The sequence below is a fragment of the Macrobrachium nipponense genome, chromosome 22 (genome assembly GCF_015104395.2).
Source record: "Macrobrachium nipponense isolate FS-2020 chromosome 22, ASM1510439v2, whole genome shotgun sequence".
NCBI classification, from domain to species: Eukaryota; Metazoa; Arthropoda; class Malacostraca; order Decapoda; family Palaemonidae; genus Macrobrachium; species Macrobrachium nipponense.
The window spans coordinates 28,042,262-28,069,709 of NC_087213.1; the positions used below are offsets into that span (position 1 = coordinate 28,042,262).

The following is a 27,448-nucleotide window of genomic DNA, read 5'->3' on the forward strand; positions in this document are numbered from 1 at the left end:
GCCACAAGACTCGTGACCAGGCACAGATGCCAATAGTCCCTTGCATACACAATTTTGTTAACTTTACCGGTTTTCCAGCTGGCGCTAGAAGATGTATCCTAATGTTAAGACCGAGGGTTTTTGTTAGTTATGTAAAATACAAACTTGTCTTGCAAAGTCGTTGAATTGTTTAAAGCTGCTGCTCAAAAATAAAATGAGATATTTAGATGGTACAACAGTTTTTCTCCATCTCGGGCACGGAAGCCTTTTCTTGGCCTCGTTTGACCTTATTTGGAATGTTGCTGTCTTTTTAGTTTCTGAACAGAAAACTGTTGTGCCGGGTTTGTCTGCCTCTCTGCACCTTTTTCTGTCAACACTTTCCCTGTCTGCCCTCGGATCATGAAATCGTCTGAGGCTAGAGGGCTGCATATCGGTATGTTGATCATCCACCCTCCATTCACCAAATATAGCAAATTGCAGCCTTCTAGCCTCAGTAGTTTTTATTGTATTTAAGGATGAATTTAGCCATGATCGTACTTCTGGCAAGATATAGCTCAGGCCACCACCGGGCTAGGGTTTAAGTTTCATGGGCTGCGGCTCATACAGTATTATACCAAGACCACCGAAGGCGAGATCTATTTTCGGTGGCCTTGATTATACGCTGTACAGAAAATTCGATTGCTTCGACGCATTTTTTACTTGTTTTTTTCTTATCCTGTAGAATAATATCAGAACATCGTTTGATTTATGAATATTACAGTACATTTTCTCTAGACTGGTGTGTGTGCATTAGTATGTACGTATTTACGTACATGTATATAGATTAGTAACTGGATGTATTCATAATATTGGGAGGAAACTTTGAGTGTCAGTGGAAGCAGAGGTAGGTATGTATGATTGTTGTACTAACTCTTCCCCTTTTCATTGAGGTGTGTCTGTCGAATTGGATTGAGAGAGAGTTAAATTTTTATGCTGTTTTGTGGTACACGAAGAACTGACTGGGTGAGAAATGTGGAAGTTCATAGGAGTGGCAAAAGTGTTAGTGCAGTTGAAAGGATTCGTATGAGATAGTTCAGCCATGCGGAGAAAAACAGAGGATGATAGGCTTGGTGAATAGAGCATACAGTTTTGGAGTGTTGGGAGGGAGGAAGAGATAAAGGCCTGGAAAGAAATGGATAGATGGGGCGAAAGAAGTATTGATAAGGAGGGGTCTCAGCATCCTGGAAGCGTGGGAGTTCGTGCAAGATAAAGGTGAATTGTGCTGTGTGCATGTGTGTGTGTGTGTGTGTGTGTGTTGTGCGAGTGCGTGTATGTGTGTAGGGAGTTCGATGCGTCGTTTGTACAGTAGTTTATCCACTCTTCGGCAGTTTTAAGTGTGTATGTAAAAAGTGTCCGTGCATATTTTGCATGACATTCATGTCAGACTGTTGTATATTTTTTTTGGGGGGAGGGGGGGGATATTATGTTAATTTTGTAAGATCTTTGATAATCTGAAAATGTTATTCATCAAGAGAACGTCTGGCTCCTGTTCTCACTTGGACCTTTTCGTCAGTCAAAAACTTCCTCCATCTTTGCTTATATCACCATGAATATTTGAAGTTAAGGTTCCAGCATTCCTAAATAGACTCTTCATGGGATTCACACACAGCATACTTTTGGTTAAACTGATACCCGCAGTACTCACGAACTCCTAAATTTATGAGTAACCTGACCACCGTTGAACTTAATTGTTTGTGAATTGAGCGCTTCAGTATTTTTTTATTATCTTTTTATCTCTGTGTGCTTAGCTGGATTGTTGGTGTTGCATAGCTTTTAATTGGATATGCTAACCTTGCCATGCCGAAGCATAGAAGTGGCTTATTTTTACTGTACATATTTTATGCAGAAAAATGTTGAAGTTAAAATTTGATTTTTAAACATTCAAAAATAAAAATTTCCTGAAAAAAAAAAATAATAATAATACGGATATGAACAGGAAAAGAATTAGAAACGTGACTTTTATTTTTCCTGCAGTACATTTTTTGTCATGGAAACTTAACAGTCACCTTACGTGGAAGCGTTAGACTACATGTAATCACGTTGTAAAGCATAGATAAGAAGAATCGTTAACGTTGCGGATTTGCATATTTTATAAAGGCTGTCTCTCTCCCAGGACCGCATGTTGCTGAACAATGTTGAGGCAGACGCTTATTCCTTGAAGCAACTTGCAGCATTTTTCCTTCCCCGGACATTGGTTGTCAGATGTGCAGCTCGATACTCCTCCAGCACTATAAATAAAAATGTTAATTATAGTAGGCGGGTTTTAATTACAAATGGAAAGTCCGTGGTGGAAGATTGTTCAGCAGGATGAAGAGTTACTGGAAATGTTAGTATGGGAAAACGTTTAAGTTCTAAAATCAAGAGGTAGGCAGAGGACGACGCAGTGTGGTCCTAAGAAAGGTAGCTTAAAAAATGTTAGAGATCTGTAGAAGTGTCCCGTGGGAGGGTAGTGTCGTCAGTTACCTCATTCGGTGCAATTGAGGCATTACTTAAGGTTCATTGCAGCGTCCCTTGGCCCTTAACTTCAACCCCTTTCATTCATTTTATTACACTTCCGTTCATATTCTCTTCCATCAGACGTGCCACCCTCTCTTAACAAAACCTTTAAAACCTTTTACTCTCAGTTTCCCTTTCAGCGCAGAATGACCTCATAAGCCCCAGTGCTTGGACTTTGGCCTAAGTTTTATATCCATTCCATTCCATTCCATTTATACATAAGTGGAAGGTGGAGGGAACGATCTAGAGCACTGGCCCGAAAAGGAATTAAATAAATGGAAACTGGAATAGTAATTAGGAAAAAAGAAACAATTTCTCGCTAAAGTAAATTACAGTGGTGATTCATAAAAGGTTTAAGTATATTTGAAAGAATATTTTTGGAAATAAGTACTCATGATATTGATTGTGAGATGACTAAGGTAAACTGAAGATATAATATGCTTGTGCTAAATAGAAACTGCAGTGATATTAGATTAAATTTGAATTATCAATTGAAATTATATACACGTATCAAGCTTATCTGATCTATAATGCAGGTATGGTGAGCTTAACAAAAAGGTAAATTGAAATTAAATTAGAAATAGTAATGGGAAAGTTAGAGATACGGTTATTAAAAAAATAGAATAATGAGATCTGCATAGAGGTTATGATAGGCGAATAGTTATTTTAAGGGTGTTAATAGAAAAGCCGTTTTTTTTCCTTTCAGTAATGGTTTTTCAGCATAGCAAATCAGCGAATTCCCTCTCGTTTGTGGGATTATCTGATAAAAAAAACCTGGTTCAATAACAATGAAAGACCTGTTTACTTGAAGAAACAGGTGTGTAAGCCTTTGAAAATGAATAGATCTGCATTTAAATGGAATGATTATACCTATATAAGAGATGGGCCTCAGAGTCTTGTATTTCCCGAAACTTTTCTTTCCGTTTCTAGTGAAGCACGGAAGTCCTTGTTATTGGTATTGACTCTAGTGCTTCTCTAGTACGTTCATCAAGGAGCCCTTGTTTTCAAACATAGGTTGGAAATGTTTGAACAATATTTTGAATTTTTAACTCGTAAATTACAAAAAAGCAGTTGTTGAAGGGGACTAGTGACTAGGTACAGGATGTAATCTCCGGTGTACAGTCACTTATAAGTTCATGGACGTCCGGGTGTTTGAGAGAGATTCCCATTTCACCCCTTCTGGATGACAGGTGTCTGGAAGTGCGAAACTGGCCAATTGTTCAACTACCTAACTCTGCTGTAGAAAGTTTCGATGCGTGCCCGTCTTACGTCACTATACAGACCCGTTGTCCAGAAAGGGGTTGGATGGAATTCAGCTTAATACCCGGAGACATCCATGAACTTAACATAGGTTCCTGTCCTGAGGATGCGACAGGAAGGACGTTAATTTTTATCCTCGCTACCTTTCTCGGGGAGGATTTTAATATGGAGCAGTTGTGCTTATTTGTGAGGGAGGCGTGCCTCCTCAATGAGTTTTAAATTTTACACATGCAATATGTGTATGTTTAGATAGTATATGTGAATAGATATGATTATACAGTACACACACATATACATATATACTTGATAAGGGTGGGAGGAAGTCCACCGAAATATAGTCCTTAGCTTTAAACCAGAGTGTTTTAATGGGCCTTTTATACTTGAGACGTAGCCTGTTTTAACGAAGAATTTATTTATACACACACACACACATATAACTCACGTATGTATATCGATATTGTCATATGAAACAAATTTAAAAGTTATTTATTTAATTTTGATATCCTTTTTTTCCAATTTATTACGGCGTCAATAACCTAGGTGTTATGACGCCAGTTTTTGTGCGTGTGTGTTTTAGAGAGAGAGAGAGAGAGAATTTCTTTTACTGTAATCCAACAGTGTTCTAGGAAGTTTAAAGGCCCATAAAACCATTATTTTAAAACCATTATTTACACGGCAAACCCATATATTCCGATTAACAGTCTTCTGTAATCTTGATCAGTCGAGATAAAAGTTTCAACAGATCTTTAATCGAAGTTTATGGTTTTCCCGCATCATATATACATATGTATACATCGACCCACAAATATCCTTCAATATCTAATTCGCTCTTCCTAGGAATTAATCTGTTTTCATATTCAACTGTGCGTCCTGAATTTGTTGGGTTCGATGGTTCGCGCCCGTAAGCAGACAAATTTTTTATCGACAAAAAATTCCCCTTAATTCCGAGGTTGAGCGAATTAGATATTAAGGGACATTTGTAGCTCGATGAATGTATATGAATCACGGTAATGTGATATGACTCATACATATGTATGCATGTATAAATGTGTGTGTATATAATATATATATATATATATATATATATATATATAATATATATAATATGATATATAATAGTACCGTATATAGTAACGGTCATATTATTGCATAAATTTCCCGCAGAAAGGCTAAAGTTTTAAATAAAAACATCAATAAGTTCTTCTTACTTACACACACACACACACACACACACACACACACACACACACACACACACACACACACACACACACACACACACACACACATATATATATATATATATATATATATATATATATATATATAACAGTATATATAGTAACGGTCATATTATTGCATAAATTTCCAGCAGAAAGGCTAAAGTTTTAAATAAAAACATCAATAAGCTCTTCTTACTTACACATAAGTATCCAAGGCCTTGGGGCACCGTCCCGGGTTTGTCGAGGTGCCCAGGTTAGCCCATGTGGACCTGACAGCTACCTGGGAAAGATAAGGTTGTTTGTCAAGAGTTCACTGGAAGCGTAACAGTGTTGATGGTCAGGTTTTTTTTAATTAGATTCTATTCGCTGGTACCTGGACGTATGTGATACATTCATATACATATGCTGGTGTATTTAGGGATGATCAACATCCATCTTACATCATTGTTCTTATGGTTGGAATTCCAGGGATTTGAATGCGTGTTATATTTACAATGGTGAAGGTTATAAGCTAACTGGTTCGTATCGACCCTAGGGTTGTTATCTAGAGCACAAGTTCAGCTTTTTATAAAAAAAAATACATATTGCAACTTTTTTTATAAAAAAAAGTACATGTTGCAACTTTTTATATAAAAGTACATATTGCAATGAAAGTCGACACGGTGCCAAGTCAGGCCTTTTATTGACCAGGTTTGCACGACTATAATTAACTCTTAATTTGCACCGATTTATTGAAAACGAAAGGTAGGGAGAAAGTAACAATAATAACTAGAAAATAGTCTAATGTTATGGATATGACGTTTGTCGAAGAACTTATTACGGAATGATGTGAACATAAAATATTAGAATAAATCAGCGATGAAGTACAGTAAACTAAAATAAATCAGTACAGTAAACAGTGAAATAAAATGCTAAAGCTTATTGAGACCAAAATGCTGGTAGGATCATTATGTCTGCATCCGATCAGCTGGTGCAACCAAATGATTCATTTGTTTATGGGGAGAGTTGACGATTTGGTAAAATTGTCTCATTACACCTGTAGGTTATTTAAAGCTGTTATTTATTTACAGTAATGAGTGTATATTAGCCTGCTTGATGTGGTAATATGTAGTTTGTCTTGTATACAATAGGTGGTGCAACTTTAACTCAAAACAGCCGGGAAGTACAGCCTTTATGTTTTCATGTTTTCTAAATTGTCGATGGTCTTCGTGTTGTTATTGTCAAAAAATGTGCCATATGAAGGATGAAATTTTTTTACATTGCTCCTTCAATGCATTTACTTAGAACTCCTGTAATGGTACTAATATATTACGTAACTAGTATGTGTATAATTGTCAAAATCATGTGTTCAGGGAAGTTCAGTAATTGATTTAAATAGAGTATCATAACAAAACAAGTGGATTAATACACCTGAATAAAATAAAGTTGTTTATATAGGAGAACAGCCCTTTTGTCTGGCATCTTTCGCCTTTATAAAAGAACAGGCCTATGACATTTTTCACCTATATAGCAGGACAGGCCTATGTCTGACATCTTTCGCCTATGTAGAAGGACAGTCTTATGTCTGGCATCTTTCGCCTATATAGAAGGACAGTCTTATGTCTGGCATCTTTCGCCTATATAGAAGGACAGGCCTATGTCTGGCATCTTTCGCGTATATAGCAGGACAGGGCTATGTCTGATATCTTTCGCCTATATAGAAGGACAGGCCTATGTGTGACATATTTCACCTATATAGCAGGACAGGCCTATGTGTGACATCTTTCGATATAGAAGGACAGTCTTATGTCTGGCATCTTTCTCCTTCGCCTTCATAAGGCTGATTGAGCCATATGATTGTTAATACTACGGTTACTATAAATGGAGGAGGATGAAGTTGTTTCATACCTAATTAAATGTACAGGTATGCAGTAAAAAGTTGGTTTGTCCGTCGACTTGGTGCAGATTTAAGCTTTGCTTCACTATGCTTGTCCAGACTGATTGTTTTGTTTTTATTTTTTGTTCTTGAATGGTTTACATAATGGAGGACTTCCAAGCAGTAAGGAAAATTGAATGTATACACTTTATGGATTGGAAATTAATATTTATTATGTCACAGGGAAATGTTGCATTGGAGTGTATTTTTCTTGTCATGGTGGAGCGCTGACGTTTTGGAGAGAGAGAGAGAGAGAGAGTACAAATCAAGTAGGCCTTCATTTATCTCTCTCTCTCTCTCTCTCTCTAAAACGCAACCGTTTAACAAGACAAGAAGACAAGAAAATATAATCAAAAGTACATTTTCTAGTGACTCGATAAATGTTAATTTCCAATCCATAAAGTATATACCTATAATCAATTTTCCTTACTGTCTGGAAGTCCTTCATTATATAAACGATTAAACTAAAAAAAGTATAAAAAAAAAACATCTAGGCTCACAGGCTGAACAAGCCCAGTGGTGCAAAGCTTAAATCTGCACCAAGCTGACTAACAAACCAACTTTTTACTGCATACCCGCATATTTAATGTTGTGTAATTATATAATATATATATATATATATATATATATATATATATATATATATAAAAGGAGCCCATAAAAACACCAAAATATAGAGAGTAACCCACCCCCTCGGAAAATCGAACCCTTTTGTATTTACTTACCCAAACACCTTAGCCAAATCCTTGATTAACGTCCAACAAAAGACATCTCCCAAGAACTCTGGGGTATACGAAATCCCGTGCCAGGACTGTGACCAATCTTACATCGGATTTACAGGTAAATCACTTCCCCAGAGATTAATACAACACAAACGGTCAGTTAGGTATAGGCAACAGAACTCGGCTATTTTCAACCATATAAATGAACATAACCATAGAATAAACTGGAATTTGTCACGTGTAATTTATAGCAGCAACTGCCGGTACAAGAGTCAAATGATGGAATCGGCCTTAATAAAAGAGAGGCAGGTAATGAACATCTCAAAAGGAGCATGGATTTCAGATACGATCAACAACGTTTTCATTCAACCAACACTTAAGAAGATTAAAGGAAGATTATCAGCGGGGGTGACCTAAATTGGCATGCCTGTGGATGGACCTCTTGGTATAAATACCATCTTTTCTGTAAACGTTTCTCATCCATCTACCTAAAGAGGGAGACAGCAGTCTCTGAAATATAGTACTTTTTTCTCTATATTTTGGTGTTTTTATGGGCTCCTTTTATTACACACACACACACACACACACACACATATATATATATATATATATATATATATATATATATATATATATATATATATATATATAAGCGAATCCCACAGGAAAATGATAGGCAGAAATCCAAGCGCTTTCGTCTTTACTCAGACATTGTCAAGGAGTTAATGAAGTACAATTGGAGAGAAAGGTCTCGGGTACAAAACAAGATCAAGAATACCACATGGTTAATTGTCAAAGGGTAAAAATTAAAAGAGATAATCCAGGATTATCGGATATCACACGGTCACAAACCTAACCGAAATTACAAAGTACCTCTACAGTCCAAACATGTAAAAACTGAGTATATTAATTTGTTTGCTTATATTTATCTACAACTTTTTTCATAATGAAAGCATCAAGTTTAAATAAACCAAGACTTAAATTTAGAACATTTCTATTATTTGACTTGATGAAACAAGATTCAATGATAATATATGTATGTATGTAATATATATATATATATATATATATATATATATATATATATATTATATATATAAATATATATATATATATATTTATATTACACAACATTAAATATACGGGTATGCTGTAAAAAGTTGGTTTGTTTTATATATATATATATATATATATATATATATATATATATTATATATGTGTGTGTGTGTGTGTGTGTGTGTGTGTGTGTGTGGCTGTGTGTGTGTGTGAGAGAGAGAGAGAGAGAGAGAGTGAGAGACCTTCTCTCCAAAACGTGAGCGCTTCATCATGTGCGAAAATAGACCTGAATGCAGCAGTTTTTACCGCAAGATGAATCTCAATTTCCATTGCTTAAAATAAATATAAGCGGAAATTATTATTTGTAGATCCTTTACATGTAAATCGTAAAAAACACCAACAACATTAGCTCTGCGTTCAAGCTAGTTTTGCTCAGCGATGCTAAGCGTAATTCGCAACAAAATGATTGATAAACCTCGTAATATGCAGTAATTAATTCATAAGGAATTCTTGTTTTTCGATTCATTTTTTGTCTGTGCTTGAAGTCATTCTCAAACAAAGCAGTTTTTCTCGAGTATGCCTCAGAGTAAATGCGAAAGATATTGCACTTTATTACTTAGCTCGGCCGTGGCCATATACAATGTCGATGTTGAACTACACGTCTCAATCCAAGTGGTCGAAGTATATAATATATATATATATATTATATATATATATATATATATATATATAGATATATATATATATATATAACAATTTTCGCTTATATTCGTATTTTAAGCAATGGAAATTGAGATTCACATTGCGATAGAAACTGCTGCAATTAAGTCTATTTTCGCACATGATGAAGCGCTCACGTTTTGGAGAGAGTCACACACACATGTAACATATATGTATATAGTATATATATATATATATATATATATATATATATATATATATATGTGTGTGTGTGTGTGTGTGTGTGTGTGTGTGTGTGTTATATGTGTGTGTGTAAGAGCCTGTATGTATCAAGACGATTATAGTTTGCTTACCATTGCCAGGAGAACGAACAATAGATATCTAATGTAGTTTATCTGGGGCATGATCTTGCTTGTACTGTCTCGTAGCTGCCTTCGTGCCTGTCCCTTCCTCCGCGTCTAGCGAGAGAATAGTTCAGATGATTGATGCAAACTCTTATATACTAATCCTGCTTTTGTGGAGTCCGAGGAAACCAAAGGTGACGACAGGCGTTAACACATTCCCTCCTCCAAGGATTTTTCCTTTAGCGCCGCCTTCGGTGGCAACTGAGCTCTTTTAGAGTTGACCGGGAATCCGGTACTCCTGTTATATAAGGGCCGGCAGTATGGTCATCCTGTTGGGCAGGTCGCTTTTTGCACCTGTCAGCACATCCTGGTTATGATGATTAAGATTTTGTTTCCATGTTTTTTCGTTCGCGATTATGCTCGATATCCATTTTTATGCGCTTTTTCTCCTTTCATGATTTTTATGCATTTTTTTCTCCTTATTTTTTTTACGTTTAACGGCCTCAAAAGTTTCTTGTTCACGTACAGAAACACACACACACTTACAAATATACATACATACATACATACATACATACATACATACATACATACATACATACATACATACATATGTGTGTGTGCTAGTGTGTGTGGATGGCTGTCGTGGCACCCTGACTCGTAAGAATCGGGCTTATGGCTCCTGACGCGTCAATATCAGTTCCGCTTTGAGATGTCAGGGATTGGTTCAGGTCTTGTCTTGCCACCGGATGCGCTTCAGGACTTGGTACATCCTGCACGGGTTCCTTAAAACGTGACTTTATGTTGCTTTTAGGTGCTTGCAGTGGAATGCAGACCTTGGGAGGAAAAAAACGCAAACAAAAATCAAGGAAAATACCTTATAAAATCATTACACGTAAAGCTCTTATCGGTAAATGCAGATTAAAATATTGATTTTTCCTGTTCACGAATATGCCGATTGGAGTCTCCTTTTGGACACGATTTCGAAGTTGTTTGGGCGTTAGAAATATTTGAATTTGAAATAACTTTTTATGGAAATTATTGGGAGAGAGAGAGAGAGAGAGAGAGAGAGAGAGAGAGAGAGAGAGAGAGAGAGAGAGAGAGAGAGAGACTCATATCACCAACGTTAATTTAGAAGTCATAAGACTAAAATTTTTAAATGTCTGAATAAAGGATTAAATGTCTGAATAGAGGAAATGGAATATTTTAACAGTTGGAAGATGATATTGCAGTTAAGTAGCGTGTTGTTCGGGCATTCCTGTGACTGGTTACATCATATGACTTGACGATTTTCTCAGATAAGATGTTACTGAGGCTGAACTGTGAAAATGGGAGATACGTTTATTTTTTTTTTTTTTTTGAAAATCATTCGTAATTTTAAGAATTCTTACCAAAATTCTGGTAAGGAAAGTGTCTTGGTTAGAATTGTAGGCAAAGTTGGAAATAGTCTATCCAGGAACTTCTAAAATTTATTGTTACAGTTTCAGCCACCGAATAAATGTTTGGGATTAGCGGTTATTGCGTTGAGTGATCCTTTACTGAGTGCACTTCTAATCCTGGAATGAGAGCGCCCAATATGGATCTGAAGGTTTGCAGTGGAAAACAGTTCCAAAGTACAGTGACACAGATGGTACCTAAAGATACTGCCTTTCGGTTTCTTAGCAAGTCTTTAGGTACACGTTTGTCAGCCCAACACTCTTGTCCTTGACCCCAGCAGACAATGGAACCCATTTACAACTGGGTGACAAGTGGGTTGCAGGGAGGGAGCTATCCACGGACTTAGCAATCGGTACTCTAGTATCGCATCACTTAGCTACGAAGCCAACGTTTTTGTGACGTGTCAGAGAATGTTACTATCGAGAGTACAGCGGAGGTGAGGTTTCGCGAAAGACGACGAGAACATTATTCTGAAAAATAACAACAAATAGCGTAGCGAGAGGTGCAAGTGTCCCAAGATTCCAATAGGGTTTTTATATAAGTAAAAACCACCCGCAAACAGTAACCTGAGATGAAATTCTTGTGCTACGAATGTTTTGTTATTTGAGATCGATCTCTGAAAATAAAGGAAGAAATTTAGTCGGGTATAGATACAAAAAAGTTAATGCCATGGATAAAATAAATTGAAAAGAATTTTGTAAACAGCATAATTCCTCACTGTCAGAATGTGGAACAAAATGAATTTTAAAGTGGTCAGGTTGTTGCCACGATCATTTTCGTCTTTTCCACATTTTTCCACTCTGTAAATGTAAAAGTTTTGCTGGAGTTGCTCCACCTTCTTCTTTAACTGCAGCATTGAAATTCCAGATACGCGGAAATTGGCTTTCAGCAGAATAACTTGAAGGAGACTGGGATCTTTTGGATGCTTTTTTTTGTCGGATGTGATTTATCGAGCAGGCGACATACGAATTTCGAAAATGATAGACGAGATACACCACTCATTCCCGATATTAGGTCATTTTAAAGTATTTTCGAACTCGCCCTTTTCTTATAGGTCCCTAATATATCGGCGCCTTCTTAATTGAACAAGAAAGCTACGGCTGAAAAAGTTATGACTCAAAGCGGAAAATGATTTGTTTTATATTAGAGTTTGGGTTTATTTCTCGACAAAAGGAGGTCGAGGCTCTTACTATATACGGTATTTCATTAAGTGTGTGATTTCTAATAAAAACGACCCCTCGTAAATAAGTATTACTCACTCATAAGTAAGTATTACTCACTCGGGTTTTCAGTGTAGGAAATCAAGATTTCAAGAAGAATTTTTCCTTTGTGCATGGCAGTGTGATAAAAAGCTAGAATCATCCGCAACTAAAGTGCCACAGCGCCATCGATGTCACTACATTTTCTGAATTTTTAAAATATATCTCGAGTCGAGTTGTTTTGCAGCCGGCCAGGAAAGTTCAGCCTTTTCAAACGTCTCCGTATTATTTCCTTTACTTTTGTTAATAGGGAGTGGAAACTATAGAAAGAGAGGAGCGATTTCTTTGTAGAATTTTAATCCGTAAGAGAATGATTAGTGTGTCACCAGTAGTTCTGGAAATATGTCCTCGTTTCGTGAGTATGTTCTGGTTTCAGCCGAAGAGAAGACATTTGACTGAATGAACTAACATGAATAATAGTCTCGTAAATGATAGAAGTAAATTACAGTTGTTTGTCTCTACTGACTACTGAAAGTTTATTTTGTGATCTTGTCAATTCTGACGCAGCTTGTAAAATATTTTGATTGAATTTTGCAAGTGAAAAGAAAGAAAGAAATTTGATTGGGATTTCAAAACTCTGAACCAAGTTTTTATTTTTATTTATTTATTTATTTATTTAGTTTAGAACCCGTCCCCCAGAAACTAACCACACTTGAGTGTGTGCGCATGGTTATAGTGTATGGATCTGGCAACTCCACCGGCCGCTGTGGGAGCTACAATCAGCCAAAGCGAGCGTCATATCTAAACGATGCAGACCTTGACTCAAAGTTTGCTAAATCCATGGATTCCTTCTAGCCTACTATCCACATTCCCCCCTGCTGGACTTGGTCTTTCAAGCACTCTAAGGTGGGGGCGAGAAAGGAATCCGTGCCTTGTCAAACGTCTCGTTGTTATGATTAAAGTTTTGCATTTCCATGGAGAAGAGTATCTATATAATATAATATATATATGTATGTAGTATATATATATATATAAATTATATATATATATATATATATATATATATATATATATATATATATATGTGTGTGTGTGTGTGTGTGTGTCTGTGTATATATCGTGGAGCGGTTAGTGCTGTCAGTATACCTCATGCGGTTCAATGCAGGCATTACTCAAGGTTCTTTTCAGCGTCCCTTCGGCCCTAGCTGCAACTACTTTCATTCCTTTTACTGTACCTCCGTTCATAATCTCTTTCTTCCATCTTAATGTCCTGCCTCTCCTAACAATTGTTTCATAGTGCAACTGCGAGGTTTTCCTCCTGTAACACCTTTCAAACCTTTAACTGTCAATTTCCGTTTCAGCGCTGAATGGCCTTAGTTGCCCCAGTGCTTGGCATTATGCCTAAAATCTATAAATCAATATATATACATATACATACATATATATATATATATATATATTATATATATTATATATATATATAATAAAACTTCAGTTTGAACTTTTACCTCTAACAAGGGTGGTCTAAGAGATACAACTTATTAACGGCCATTACCATATTGCTGCGTTTACTGCTAAAATGGGGATGAACGTACTGCATATAAGATACTCAAAACATTAGCTGCGTCACTAACCTGCATAGAAGCTCAGTCAGCAATACGTCGAACACCTCTGCGCACTGCCATGTTCTGCTTTTTCCTTAAGAGGATGTGGCAGTCTAAGTTGTTAACCGCTATTCTAAGCAGGTGTTTTGGGAATGGGTTGCTATCCTGCTTGTGAGTCACGAAAGTTGTCTCATACTTGAAGCTTTGTCAACAGAGGCACCTTGGGTTTTCAAAGACCACACATCCACTTGATGCCCCTGTTAGTAATCGAACTCCGTTTTATCGCTGGGGCAGCAAGTATTCTAATTACTCAAAACACACACACACACATATATATATAGGTATATACGTATGCATATGTTTATTTAGTTGTACCTTATACACGCATGACATACATTATATAGATACATACATAACTATAAATTTATATATATATATATATAATATAATATTTCATATATATTTATATATATATATATATATATATGTTTATATGTTTATATATACATATATGTTATATATGTATGTATATAAACACACATACACCTAAGTGAAGTTGTTATCTCCTTAGTAACTGAAGAAGTAGACTTTATGTCTTCGAAGGCTTGTATTTTGTAAATTAAAGAATATCGAATCTAAACTATCCCGTCTTATTGAAGCCTATCACAAGTAATATTTGTATAATTATCACATCGAGCCGTGATTCACTTTTATATCATTCGAGCTACAGATGTCCTTTAATATCTAAATTCGCTCTACCTCGGAATTGATATATTTTCATATATGTACCGAAGTGGAATTTTTTTAGTTGATGATAATTTCGTCCCTGCATGGGATCGAACCACCGTCCAAGTGGACGGGAACGAAATCAGGACACAGTGATGCTATCAATTCAGCCAATTGATAGCGTCACTGAATTGATAGAGTCACTGTCTGTCCTTATTTCGTTCCCGTCCACTTGGACGGTGGCTCGATCCCATGCGGGGACGAAATTATTATCAACTACAAAAATTCCCCTTCGGTACATAAATGAAAATATATCAATTCCGAGGTAGAGCGAATTTAGATATTAAAGGACATTTGTAGCTCGAATGATATATGTAATATGTGTATGTGTGTAGATATCTAATCCACACATCAAGAGGTACTACAGTAGGCAGGGGAAGGGCGCAGGTACACATGCACATCCAGTGAATACATTTATTGTTAACGCGTTTCTTGACCCATGGTCACATCATCTGGACACCTATATAAAAAAAAGAGTATTCAGAGCACATCATGAAAAGAAACATATACAAAATATAAGACAACTTAAAATGGAAACTACGTTAATCTTTAATGCTGAATCACACTTAAATACCTTGACACATTGAAAATCCAAGAACACAAAAATTGACTTTTACAAAAATGAACTCAATCAAATGAATTAAGAAAACGAAATTAAAAGGAAGAGCAAAAATGCGCACCTTTCAAAGGGAAAGAGGAAAACACTAAAAGTCTACACAACTTAAGAGCAGAAGAAGGAGGCGGACAATATATACACAAGCAATTCAGTTATGCTATGAACAGGGAACAGCCGATGATTGACAATGTAATGCAGGTACAATTCTTTTTATGTTTAAACTTTCCAAGAGAAGCAGTTCTCCAGGTTTCTTGGCTTGGCCAATTATTTAGAAGTTTTCGTATTTTATTGATGTTTTCTCTGGGAAAGTTTAAACATGAAAATAATTGTACCTACGTTAAATTGCCAATCATCGGCTTGTTACTTTTTTAATTTTGTTTTTTAATTGATTTTTATTGAGTTGAGTTTTTGTAGAGGTCATTTTTGGTTTTCTTGGGTTTTTTAATGCGTAAATGTATTTAAGTGGGATTCAGTATTCAAGTTTAACTTTGTATCTATTTAAAGTTTTCTTTTATTTTTATATATTCCTTTTAATTATGTGGTCTGTGTGTGGGATGCTGCCACATACATCCATGCAAGAAATGGAATGAAGGGCTGACAAATTAAATCCGTAGATTCTTTAAAATCTTGTAAATAAGATAAATAGACACCAAGACGACAGCAGCGGGAAGCAGGTCCGCGCTTGTCACTACAATGACCACTGGACAGTGACTGACTATGCATATGGCGGGAAATAAAGGCAGTGTTGACACATCTAATTACAATGTTGCCACGATGCATAATGAAATAGTGGTCTCACAGTATGTGCAATGGGAAATATACATGGAAACATAAATATAATTCTTCTATAGAATAATACAAAGCAAATGAACAAAATGTTCATAAACTGTACGTAATGTAATTAATATACAGCATAACATTAAATATCTATACACCTCCCTCCCCCTTTACGCTCCTAGCAGTGTCTCGAGCGGAACATAAATTCCTCTGAGCTAGTCGAGGTGAATGGCGAGGGACATTGGAGGGTTCGAATGATGGCTCTCTTTCCTGGCCAGGGCAAGGGGACACAGGGACTTGGGGAGAGGTGTCATCAATCCATAACTAGCCTCTGGGCGTAAATGTCTTCGGTTTCGAAACCATACACGACCACTTGGAAGGCGTATTTCATACTTTCTTGACATTCTGCGGCCCATCACGATGCCAACCTTGTCCCATCGAAGAGTCGTTGCGTCCTGTATCCTAACTCGTTGGCCGATGGTGAGCTTGGGTAGAGGGCGGGCATGGGAATTGTAAAGGCTCATGGCTTGGTCGGTTTGGGCAGCAGTGCGACGGTTGTAAACTTCAGTCTTAGTTTGCCACTCCTCTGTGAATGATCTGGGGTGAGCTAGAACACAAGTGCGGAGAGGATGGCCATAGAGGATCTACGCAGGGGAGCGTCCAGCAGGGTTCGGTGTATTCCGAAGCTCCAGCAGTCCTCTATCAAAGGCTTCACAATCTATGTTCCCGGATGGGGCAGTCTTGATGATAAGGTGTTTAACCGCTTTAACTGCAGCTTCTGCGTGTCCATTAGCCTGAGGGTAATGTGGAGAAGTGATGATGTGATGAACTCCCCAGCGGTTGGCGAATTGCTTGAAGTCATGGCTGGAAAATGGGGGTCCTCCATCAGTTCGTAAGCGGAGTGGAACACCAACCTCGCGGAAGAAAACACAGAACATTCTTGTAACTCTGGCTGCAGTTGTGTCACGTCCACAGGGAACAACCACAGGCCAGCCTGAAAGTCTATCAGCAATAACTAGGAAGTATTTCCCTGCTACGTGGAAGAAGTCAGCTGACACACTTCGAAGGGCCGGGATGGATGGTCGTCACAAATGTAAGGTTCTTGTTGCTGACTAGGGAGAAGCTGTTGGCAGGCCTCACAGCTTTCTACTTTACTCTTGATATCTGCATTGATACCTGGCCAGAATACTGTCTGCATTGCACAACGTCGAGTAGCTTCAATCCCTCGATGGCTGTCGTGGAGTCGATCCAAGGTGCGTCTACGGAGGGCTGCAGGGATGACGATCCGGGGTCCATACAATACTAACTCTCCATCCGCGTAAAGGTTGTCCCGCAGCTTCCAATACGGGAGGGCGGAAGTGTGGAGATCATAGCGGCTGGTAGGAAAACCTTTGGAGACGTAGTGAACGAGACGACTGTAATCTTGATCCTGAGATGCGGCCGTGCGGATTTCTTGTAGAGACTTGTCTTCTTCGATGATGGGTCCTGTTGCCTGGTCGTCAGTGGAAGTGGCGGTGCTGGCAAAGATACGCCTGACATGTGCAGTCGAAGTATTGCACTCCTCTTCATCTTCAGGTGTGGGGCTACTGGTTGGGGAGCGAGACAGGGCGTCTGGTATGCAAAGTTGTTTCCCTGCGCGCCATGCTGCAGTGAAGATGTAGGGGGCCACTTTCATCTTGAGGCGCTGAAGGCGTGGATTCTCAATAGCATCTAAAGTGTAGTGATTGAGAATTGGTATCAAGGGGCGATGGTCAGTCATTAGGGTGAAATGTTGAAGTCCAGACAAGTATAGGCGGCACTTAGCTATAGCCCAAGTGACTGCAAGTAGCTCCAGCTCTATGGTGGCGTAGCGAGTCTCTGTATCCGTAAGGAAACGAGAGCCATACTGGACGAGACGCATCTGACCTCGGCCGTTATCTTGAAGTAGGGCATAGCCGAGACCATATAGGCGTGAGGCATCTGTTTGTAGAACCACAGGCGAGGCAGGATTGAAGGGTGCCAGGACAGGTGGTGAAGTCAGAGCTGTCTTGACTTTCTTAAATGCTCGCTCATGGTCGGGCGTCCAGACGAATGAGCGTTTGGGGCTCATAAGTGGACGTAGGGGCTGTGCTGCTGCTGCGATGTCTGGAGTGAAGTTGGCAAGTTGATTGACGAGACCCATAAACGACCTGACGTCTGTGACATTGGACAGTGTCGGGAAGTCATGTATAGCTGATACCTTGTCTGGGTCTGCTGCAATACCATCGGATGATAAGACATAACCGCAAAAGTTAACTTTAGGGGGGGCTACAGTAAATTTCTCCTTGTTGAGGGTGATGCCATACTGACGGCATCTGGTCAGCATTTGGTGCACGTGTTGTAGGTGGGAAGGGAGATCCTCATCGGAAAGGAGAATGTCATCTACCACCTTCACACAGTTGGGAACACCTTGTAGTGCCATATCTCCACGGAGGCAGTATGCATCACCTGTTGCTGAAAATCCCATCGGGCCACGACAGTGCTGGAATCTTCCATATGGAGTTATAATGTATCAGTGGCGGTCCTCTTCTGCCAACTCCATTTGCCAATAGCCATGCAGGGCATCCGCTGTGGTGAAGTACTTCGCAGTAGGAGAGATGTTGCGGACGGCATCATTGGGCGTAGGTGAAGGGTGTGTAGGGCGGGCTACCTGAGAATTTAGGTGGGTGTGATCCACAGTGATGCGCACCCTTTGTCCTTGGGTACCAGACCTGGATGGCACCATTTTCAGAGGGTTCGTTGCCTGCTGGGTCTGATGATTCCTTGCACCCAGGAGTAAAGTTCGTCTTTCTTGACTGCTCTGAGAGCGAACGGAATGGGCCTGGGTGTATGCACAGCGAATGGTGTAGCACCCGGTTTCAGGTGAATCCTCATCAGAGGGCCTGCCATTTTCTTTAGTGGCTGGGTTTGTAGATCCTTCTTGGATATGAGGACGTCGCTGAAGTGCCGAAGAAAATAGTCCTTAATAGCTGCGGGTGACGTCATGACAGAGGCAGGAAACTGAGTGCATCTGTTGACATGTGTTACCTTGAGGATGGGCTTCGGGAATTCCGGTGACACTATGGCGAGGGCTTCGGCAATGTTTTCACGGGAGAGGATGGGGAGTCTGGATATCCTCATGAACATGTATGGTTGCTGAGCAAGACTTGTTGCCAAGACAAAGGGTTGCCTGGGAGTATCCTACTCACTGCGCCATGTGTGGGATGCTGCCACATACATCCATGCAAGAAATGGAATGAAGGGCTGACAAATTAAATCCGTAGATTCTTTAAAATCTTGTAAATAAGATAAAAAATAGACATCAAGACGACAGCAGCGGAAAGCAGGTCCGCGCTTGTCACTACAATGACCAAACTGGACAGTGACTGACTATGCATATGGCGGGAAATAAAAAAGGCAGTGTTGACACATCTAATTACAATGTTGCCACGATGCATAATGAAATAGTGGTCTCACAGTATGTGCAATGGGAAATATACATGGAAACATAAATATAATTCTTCTATAGAATAATGCAAAACAAATGTACAAAATGTTCATAAACTGTACGTAATGTAATTAATATACAGCATAACATTAAATATCTATACAGTCTGAATGCTCCTTTTTTATATGAATGCCCTGATGGTGTGACCATGGGTCAAGAAACGCGTTGGCAATAAATGTATTCACTGGATGTGCATGTGTACCTCCACCCTTCCCCTGCCGTGTGTACTCGTATATATGTATATAAGTATATGTGTATTTATATATATTTACATATACAATTTATATGTATAATATATATCTAATATGTATATATATATATATATATATTATATATATATATATATTATATATATATATATATATATATAATATATATATATATATATATATATATATATATATATATATTATATATAATTAGAGAGATATATGAGAGAGATATATATATATTATGAGAGAGATGATAGAGAGAGAGAGAGAGAGAGAGAGAGAGAGAGAGAGAGAGAGAGAGAGAGTGGGTGTTGCGTCGAATTTTCAGGAAGGGTAAGCAGATAAAAGTTTTTAATAAGACTGACTGTTAGTCTCATATTCGTGAAGGAAATCGCTTCGGTTGGAATTTGGAAAAAAAATATAAAAAAAAACTTCAATTTATGATGACGCTTCCAGAATGTTTTAAGTTTTTATTAGGCGTTTTTCGAATAATGTCGGCGTCTTTTCGATTGCTGATGAAGCAGCTATGATTTATAAAGGTATGACGGTTTTTGATTTTTTTTTTTCCCTTTCCACGTGAAAAGGATTGAGGGACCTGAAGCAAAGACCAGGATATGTGGTCGAGTAATATACCTTGGATTTTGGTCTAGAACGGTCCCTTTTCAGATTCACATCCTTTGATAGTTATCCGGTGTTTTTATCCTTGGGGGTGCAGTTTGATGCTTTAACGAAAGTTTTTTATTTTTAGATTTCAAATGAATGTACTGTATGTGTATACGTAAATGTGTGTTTACATGTTTTTTTTTTTTTATTCAGATGTGGATAATTTTTATATACATCTAACAGTTTTCTTCCCCGAGAAATTAATGCAAATACCTATATATTTATAACACTACCCGCTAAGATATGACAGAATAAGGACTTAATTTAAAACTGTAAGTTTTAGTTTTCTGTGAAAGAAAACTGTTGAGGTGGCTTCGTCTGTCCGTCCTCAGATCTTTAAAAACTTCTGAGGCTAGAGGGCTGCAAATTGGTATTGATCATCCACCCTCCCAGAAAACTCGATTGCGCCGAAGAAACTTCGGAGCATTTTTTATATATAGAAAGCTTGCTTTTATTTTTTTCAAGCAATACATCACATAGATAATTACAGCAAAACTGTGGATATTCTGATAGTTATCCTTCAAAAAAGACGCTGTTTGTATTTCTTTTGTGTTAACGCAAATAAGTACACACTTTTGTATTCATGTGTTACATAATGATGTTAAAAATTTTAAATCATTCTGTGCATTCGCTCAAAAGCCTCCTTAATCCATAATAAAACAGCTTTTGAAAAATCCAGCCGCTGGATTTTTCGTCTCGAGTCGTTATTGCCATGAAGAGCAGACATTCGGGTGGTTGAAGTTCTGTGCCATTTAATCACAGTTCTTAGCTCTTATTGATAAACATCTTGTATATGTTGCATTCCCGTTGGAGGTATTGATATAGTTTTTTTTTTTTTATACATCTACATCATATTTGGGTACCAATTTTGTTCGAATATGCGTTAAAGGGGGTCACGTAGTTCATACGGTTACGTAGATTAACATTTTTAAAATTACTTTTATATGTATTTATTTTATTATTGCAGTATCATTTGCGTCAGCGTGGAACGTTTCTCTCGAGCTCAGGTCCCGATATTTTTTTCTTCAATCCCTTGAATACAAGTTGTCATGGAAAGGTAATCATCCAATCAAGATGCTTCTCGCCTGGTTTCTCTATATCCACTTTCTCCAAGAAACATGTTTTTGGCCGGTCTCTTATTTATTTTGGAAAGGTGTATTGCAGTCACGGTTCTTCTGAGGCGAAAAAAATGAAATAATTTTTTCTTCTAGATACTCGTTACCCTCAGGGCTGAAAGTCTCCGTGGCTAGTTTCAAAAACTAGAATTCCTGGAATATGCACGTGATTGGTAATTGTTGTTAATTCTTGTACGTTTGCTGTGCAGCTCGGGAATATTATCCATTACATTTTTTAAACCCTTTTAAAAGCATTTTTGACTCTTTAAAGAGGGTGAGGAGGTTTCACTATCTTCGAGTTATTGCTGACATTCAAATTAGTAAGACAAAAATTAATTTGTCTGTATGCAGTGTGATATGCACAAATGTACAAGAGTAAATTTATAAGCGTACAGAAATATAAATTTGTAATTATCAAGTTATTTAGATGCCCGAGGAGTCTGCACAGTGTAACCAAGTCTTTTTCACAAAATTGTTGAAGATTTGAAGTTTTGTATTAATTTGGTTTTTCTAAATGAAAAGGTGCTTTTGAATTGTATACTTTATTTTATTTTATGACAGACCAAGGATGTTGTGATGATATACTTAGATTTATCTGACTCCCCCGCCTTGCTTTACACTTCTGTGGTCAAAGACGCCGTAAATTCATAACTTCTTTTTGAAATTCTCATCATACTTTAGCTGATGAACTGGCATCTCAGCTCATAAATGAAGGCACCTTTTGTTCTTCACATCTTGTGTATTAATTGAATCGTGGAGGAACGCAACGTCTTCGGCTTCCGGAACGGTTCCTCGCCAGACAGCCTTGTAGTACTAGACACTTGTAGTCGGCAAAGCAGGTGTCTCCGTCGTCATGGACCACTGTCGTAACTGTGAATATAGCAAATAATTGTAATGAAAAATCATTAAAATATCCGACAGGAGTCAGCTGTAGGAATCACGTGTAAAGTGTTTTTATGACAGAGGCGAAAGCTAAGAAAAACTAGCACCGGGAATGTACGATAGAAATGGAGTATCTTTGAGTGGATGGTTGAAAAGATACTACTACTACTACTACTACTACTAGTATAGTAGTAGTAGTAGTATTTTATTGGTATCTGATGATGAAGAATGGTCTCAGGAGGCTTCAGCACTGTCCATCAATGAAGGGTATAAGTTTTCAAAGTAGGTTAATTTCCGGCATGCGCTTGGAGTTTGCTAAGTTAATTGATAGTTATCAGAGATGAATTGGTTGGTTAATGTGTGTGGCCCCATTTAGTTGGGTGACCACCAACGACTAATGTTCCCAAGCCTGGCTCGGCCATTGTCTCTGTACCCGTGAAGGCTGTGCCCTACTTGGAGTTGATTGTCTAAATGTCTGTCCGTAAATGCCTAAGGAGCATGTATACACGTCTAAAAAGAACTCAGGGAGAACTTGATAGGATTACGTTTGATTCTTGATAGAAAGAATCGTAGGGAAAGTTGGACAGTGGTTTTAGACTAAAAATATGGCTAGGGTTTACATTTAAATGACCGGATTATTGACGTTACTAATTACTATTGTAAGGACCTCTGGAACTTACAATATGGTTGTGTTCAGCGATTGCAGATGCCATGGTGTGCCTTACCCGAAACGCGCCATATCACTTTAATTAGCTTTAAAATTGCGAGAGACATCACCGGGTAATGAAAAGGAAAATTAACGGGATTGTAAAAGTACTTCATAAAGCAAGTACCACATTGACTACAGTCTCGTTTTACGAAATAATAATAAGGGAGGAGACCCTTTTTAAAGAGAGTGTTGTCGAGTATTACAGCTTATTTCTGCGGCATTCAGTTTCGTTTTATTTCTTCTAAATGTTTTGAATCGCGATCGGGCGGTCATCTCCCGAGAGTGATGTAAGTTGGAGAATTGATATACAAAGCGCGCAGCTGTTGATAGCCGACGGGTGGGACTACAGTTACAGTGGACTGGGTGCTGAATTCTTTGATTGCCTTGTGATGAGGGGCTGTTGCCTCCGGCTCGGAAGGCGTTGTGATATTTTCTTTGTCGTAGTCAGTGGAAGCTGGTCGGGGGAAAGAGGGTGGCCGGCAAATAGTACCCACTGGAATGGGCTAGTGTGACAGCATCCTCAGATAAGGGAATGGAATCTCGTTTTATTCCTCTTCTCTCTCTCTCTCTCTCTCGTCTCTCTCTCTCTCTCTCTCTCTCTCTCTCGTCGGTGTTTGGTGTCGGGAGAGTTCTTACATTTATTCTGATAATACCCGATAGAATACCATTCACCCGGTAGTTTGTTAGTTCACCATTCTTCTATCATTACTTGCGTTTCTTTTTATCTCTATATCTTTCATGGATTTAACTTTCCGGAGGTGCACGCCAAATCACCGGTCTAAACGTTATAGAAAATAAAACTATTACAAAAGAGCAACACTATATGACCGTACAGAAGAGTGTAATTATTGAATGCCGTAGAAACAGCTATAATATAATAATAATAATAATAATAATAATAATAATAATAATAATAATAATAATACTCTTATTATCCTATTCATATGGAACCAAAGGAGCCACTGACTAAAAATTCAAGCTTCCAAAGAATAAAGCGTTTCATTTGAAAGAGCGTAATAAGAAATACAGAAAGAAGAGATCAGTTCTTAGAAAAGCAAAAATAAATTAACAAATCAATAAAATAAGTAGATAAAAAGATTAGTAAATGACTAAGCCGCATAATGATAATAATAATAATTATACTTACTAATTAGTGGGACAGTTTCCAGGTTTAGGATCCGGACGACTCCTGCCGATGCTCCAATGACGGCCTTTGTAAAATGTAAATAGTTAATAATAATCAGCGGTGATAGTGTAGGCTTTGGATAAATAAAATGTGATAACGACCTTTTATTTTTATATATAAATAAAGGTATAACGCCACGAAGAAAAAATAAAATAACAACGTGGCTTTACCTTTATTTATGGATTTATCACGTTCCAAACTTTCGTGATTCAGTTATACATAGTGTATATATATATATATATATATATATATATATATATATATATATATATATATATATATAGTGTGTGTGTGTGTGTGTGTGTATGTGTGTGTGTGTGTATTAATGAGGTGAGATTTGTGCCAACATGAGCATATTCATAGCGCGAATCTCTCTCTCTCTCTCTCTCTCTCTCTCTCTCTCTCTCTCTCTCTCTCTCTCTCTCTAAAGTGAGCAAATAAGTGATTTTTTTTTTGTCCAGCCATTTGGTGTTATTCGTTTTTCCATTTCAAAAATTCTTTTTGGAAATGTAAATGATTAGAAGTGTAAATTATTTTTGTAAATAAAAATGTCAAATTATTGTAAATGAAGAATTTCAGTACATCGGTAGGAATCGTGTTATGAGTGCTCTGTAAAAGCCCCATGTTCTTATTGAAGATAACCTTACTTTTACGGTGATCTTTTTAAAATGGAAATGTTTCTTTTTCCATTAATTAATTTTTCAGAGTGACTTATTCATATCACGTCCAATATTTGCTCAAGAGCGGGCCCACACACAACTGACATTTCTAACAGAAATATAAAGATCGCTGTAAGAAAATGATATTTTAAGAGTATTTGGCGTTAAAAATCAAGTCAGAGTTTCTATAAACTTGGGATTTCATAAATCTAAATACCCAAGCATTAGGCCTCCACAGCTTCACAGCAAGGCGGATGTTAAGAGGTTTCTTGCACTCGTTGCAGTAATATTGTGGCATCTTTGAAGGGCAGAAATCCACACGGGCAAGAATGTTGCTCATATGGGAAACACGGAGAGAGAGAGAGAGAGAGAGAGAGAGAGAGAGAGAGAGAGAGACTGTGGCATCTTTGAAAGGCAGAAATGCCACACAGGCATGAATGTTGCTGATATGGGAAACAAGGAGAGAGAGAGAGAGAGAGAGAGAGAGAGAGAGAGAGAGAGAGAGAGAACAGAAATAGTAATGCAAAAATGAACCTTTTGAAAAATGGAATAATTTTTTTTTATTTTCGACAATATTGGAAGGTTTACCAGGCTTCTCCAAAAACTTCCCCAACTTGAAATATTTGTGGATGGTTCTGGTTATCCTACCTTCTTGCTGTCCAGGCTATGCCGTTCGGAAATGAACGCGAGCAGTTCGACTCTCCTGTTCGCCTTGCCACTTCCCTTCTACTTCCCTTTAGACCAGAGGACTTCTCTTTAGACGAGAGGGGTCCTATGGTTTCTCTAACGTAAAACATAAGCTTTGCAATGTTTTGAATTTAAATGAGCAGTTCCATCATCCCCTTATTCTTGTTCAAACCTCCTTCAGGTTACGATTGAAAACTCCTAATTGGGAGAACTTTGCAGAAACGTACGTGCTGAATTTGTTTTTGTTCAACCTGAAGTATGGGTCATGGTTACATTAAATTACTTTGCCATGTTTTACGGAAGTCCCGCGGACATGTTCCTATCTAGTTAGCATTTGTAAAGTTTCGGTAGGAGAAATTAATGATAAGTGAAGTATTTGCTTTAGTAAATATTTTATTGTTTCGTTTGAACAGTTTTTATGTTTAGAATTTTTAATCATTATATCATAAAAAAGCAGCTCCAATCAATCTTACTCATTCATTTAGATTTTATCCATTAATTTGGTTAACTAAATTTCTTCATTGGCCCACGAAAATGTGTAAAATATACATTGTGGCCATCGTTTTCAGCTCTGTGACAACGAAGTTAAAAAGTATTCATAACTATATGGTACAGCGTTACCGATAGAGCGAATCATGAAGATGTTTTTTTTTTTTTTATCTTTCCTTCTGGTACGGCAGGGGCAGTTGAGGAATTACCAACAGTAAGTATTGTTGCATCACAGGCACACTGCGCCAAGATCTTCTTTCCCACCGTTATCCCTGCACTAAGCGGTTTGTTGCCTAAAGCGCCTTTCCTTCCAACATCATTAATGACTTATTATTTGGCAAAGCGGCTTTGATGACCGCATGCCCTTGCTGTCATCAACCACAGTTATTGGCGGTGGGCATCGCCTTGGACTAAAAAGTCCACCTGCAAGGCAGCAGTTTCCACAGTTATTGGCGGCGGTGGGCATCGCCTTTGACTAAAAAGTAAGACTGCAAGGCACCTACCACAGGGTGGGCACTGTGCAAAGATGTTGAAGACCAAATCATGCTTCTAAAAGTGACTTCACTACTGTGGTAGGATTCTTACAGCCATACCACAGGGTGGGCACTGTGCCAAGTTGTTGAAGACGAAATCATGCTACTCGAAATGACTGTGTCAAAGGTCTCAGAATGCTGCCCCATAGAACACCACATAAGAAATCGAAGAACAAAAACAATATCAACACATCTTTCCTGCCAGTTATTGAAAAAAGTCTGCGAAATGATGGAAGTTCAAGGGTTCTGTCACCTTAATAATTTCTTACGAACACCATTTTTTTAAAACAAGTTAAATACAAAAGTTCCAGTCATTCCGCTGAAATGGTACGAAAAAATCTGCCGGAACGCTTTTTGCACGTTCGTATTTAACATTACTCACGAGTCACGACGCAGCTGTATTGATGAAGAATTTCAGACGAATTTAATTCGTTGTTTAACCTTCTAGTCCATTTCTAACTCTGGAAGCATTGGTATTTATAAATTTAGTGGTAAAAAAGTATTAATGGAGTCTGCATATGTTATTGCAGTTTTAGTGGTAAGTTACATTTATACAAAAACTATTTGTATGTTAGATGAAAATGTCAGTGATTCTCTCTCTCTCTCTCTCTCTCTCTCTCTCTCTCTCTCTCTCTCTCTCTCTCTCACACTGCTTACCATAGCCAAGATGATGG

At 37.9% G+C, this 27,448-nt stretch overlaps 1 protein-coding gene and 1 long non-coding RNA gene across 2 annotated transcripts in view; one reads left to right on the forward strand and one right to left on the reverse strand.

Annotated features, from left to right (window-relative positions):
* LOC135198224 (uncharacterized) overlaps positions 1-27,448 on the forward strand; it is a 1,334,440-nt gene that overhangs the window by 203,038 nt on the left and 1,103,954 nt on the right. The window lies entirely within an intron of this gene.
* On the reverse strand, positions 1,977-9,975 carry LOC135198361 (uncharacterized). The gene is made up of 3 exons (XR_010310772.1): positions 9,725-9,975; positions 5,198-5,277; positions 1,977-2,246 (listed from the first exon to the last, which is right to left on the reverse strand). It is a non-coding gene; the product is annotated as an uncharacterized LOC135198361 (long non-coding RNA).